At 31.8% G+C, this 2,638-nt stretch overlaps 1 protein-coding gene across 14 annotated transcripts in view; it reads right to left on the bottom strand.

The window, feature by feature from the left end:
* The window catches only part of PTPN13 (protein tyrosine phosphatase non-receptor type 13), a 204,622-nt gene that overhangs the window by 151,232 nt on the left and 50,752 nt on the right, over positions 1–2,638 (bottom strand). The window lies entirely within an intron of this gene.

Below are 2,638 nucleotides of genomic sequence, written 5' to 3'. Positions count from 1 at the left end.
AGGAAGGAAGGAAGGAAGGAAGGAAGGAAGGAAGAAAGGAAGAAAGAGAAAGAAAGGAAGGAAGAAAGAAAGGAGGAAAGGAGGAAAGAAGAAAAGAAAGAGAAAGAGAGAGAAAGAGAAAGAGAGAAGAGAGGAAGAGAGAAAGAGAGAAAGAAAGAGAATTTCAGAGAAATAGCAGAAGACCTGTATAGACTAATGTAGAGTTAAGTGAGCAGAACCTAGAGAACTGGCAAAAACAATTTTGTAAGACTTAACTTCGATCGACATGATCAATCTCAGTTTCAGACTACTAATGATGAAGACTCCTACCCGCTTCCTCACAGAGAGGTAATGAACTAATGTGCAAAATGAGACAAATGCTACATCTGTAGACAGAGCAGATATGGGGATTTGTCTTACTTGACTATACTTTTTTTTCTCCAGTCAGGGGTAGAAAATGTTCTTTGTAAATGTTGTGTCTCTTGCTCCCTCCTCCAACAGAATGTAAATTCATCAAGGGTGAGGTCAATTTTGTTTCTGTTTTTATATTCCCAACACCTATCACCACATTTAGCAACAATGGGTGCTTTATGTATCTGATTGGCTATGACAAAAAAGGAAAATGATGAATGTTGGAGATGTGGGAAAACTGGGATGCTAACGCACTGTTGGTAGAGTTGTGAACTGATTCAATTAGTCTAGAGAGCAATGTGGCACTATACCCAAAGGGCTATAAAATTGTGTGTACCCTTTGATCCAGCAATAACAACACTGGATTTGTATTCCAAAGACATTAAAAAAAGAGGAAAGGACCTATTTGTACAAAAATATTTATAGCATTTCTTTTTTTATTGGCTAAAAATTAGAAATCAAATGGATGCCCTTCAATTGAAGAATAGCTAAAAAATCTGTGGTATATGATTGTAATGGAATACTATTGTGCTATAAAAATGACAAGCACGATGATTTCAGAAAAACCTGTAAGGACTTACATGAACTGATGCAAAGTGAATAGAACCAGAAGAAGATTATACACAGTAACAGTAATGTTGTTCAAAGAAGAATTGCAAATGACTTTTCTCAATGATCCAAGACAATCCCAAAAGACCAATGATGAAGCCTACTATCCATCTCCAGAGAAATAACTTATAGTTTAAATACAGACTGAAGCATGCTATTTTTTACTTTCATTCCTTTTCTTTTATTTGAGTTTTCTTGTACAAAATGACTAATATGGAAAAGTTTTACATGATTGCACATGTATAATTTATATCTGATTGCTTACAGTCTCAGGGAGGAGGGACAGGAGAGAAGGGCAGAATTTGGGACTCAAAACTTAAAAAAACCCCAATACTAGAAATTTTGTTTTAACATGTAATTGGGAGAAAAATAAGTATATATTAAAAAACATAGGTACTGAATAAATTCTTGCTTAATGGTGTTTAATAGCATCACTAACATCATATAATACTAATAATACTATATTAAACACTATGTAACAATAATACTAGGGAAGCAAAAAAGGACAAGTTAATTGAGATTCTAGTTGACATCCTTTGAGAAGAAAAGATTTTGCTTTTAAACTCTTCTGAGCAGAATAACAGTCTTTAGATTGGTATTGGCTTCAGACTATAACACTTCGCAAAGCTTGGATACAAGTGATCAATACTCTTGAATAATTTAGCTGTAGCCATCCCTCCTATTATGACATACTGTTTCTATTAAAATATAAGAATCAACATCAGAAGTTATTTTTCCCATAAATTTATATTATCCTGTATATGCAACATTCCATAATTCTTTGACATGTATCCATTATACATTTTTGTCATATTTCACATGTAGTTAAACTGCATGGCATATTTCTGAGAAATATTTTCTGTGGTAACTTAACTTTCTTTATAATGTTTAGGAATCAGGTATGTTAAATTATATATGTATAGAAGTATATTACATATACACACATATACATATGTATACACATATACCTATACAGACATGCACATATGTATCCAACTAAAATGAGAAAATAGCTTTCAGTGATCCTAAACTTTAAAGAATCTTATATGCACCTTACAATTAGGTAAAAAAAACTCATTAATTTTGTTATTGAGATTCTACATTGATTTCTCTTTTAGATACAAAATCAACAGAAGAACCATAACAAGACTGGGCTATAGAAAGCATGGAGAGGCAAACAATTAATTAATTAATTAAACAAAAAATAAATTATCATAACCTCGTGGTATTTTTTCCATTTTAAAAATCCATTTAATTTAATTTTTCCATTTTTCCATTTAATTCCAATTTAATTTAATTCCATGGATTGTCAGAATCAAAATGTAATCCATCAAGCATTTATTAAGAACCCATTACATGCCAGGCATTGTGGTATTACAATGAATAAAACAAATACCCACTCACACAACAGAGTAACAAAGACTTTTATAATTCCTATCAGCCATTACACTGGAACAATAACAAGAAAAACCAACCTACCAGTTTTTCAGTTCTTATGTAGGAATACTACTACATTTCCCTGAATAAATCTGAGGCCCTATTACTTTTTTATATATTTTATTTATCTTTTACTCTACCTCAGATAGCAAAATGAATTTGTCTGGTGTTTCATTGAGGGTCATTTTGTTCATAGTATACT

The sequence above is a fragment of the Petaurus breviceps genome, unplaced genomic scaffold, assembly GCF_028583685.1.
Source record: "Petaurus breviceps papuanus isolate PSGF00001 unplaced genomic scaffold, PetGlider_PUasm1.0 126, whole genome shotgun sequence".
In the NCBI taxonomy this organism is placed as follows: Eukaryota; Metazoa; Chordata; class Mammalia; order Diprotodontia; family Petauridae; genus Petaurus; species Petaurus breviceps.
This window is presented reverse-complemented; position numbering and strand designations above follow the sequence as displayed.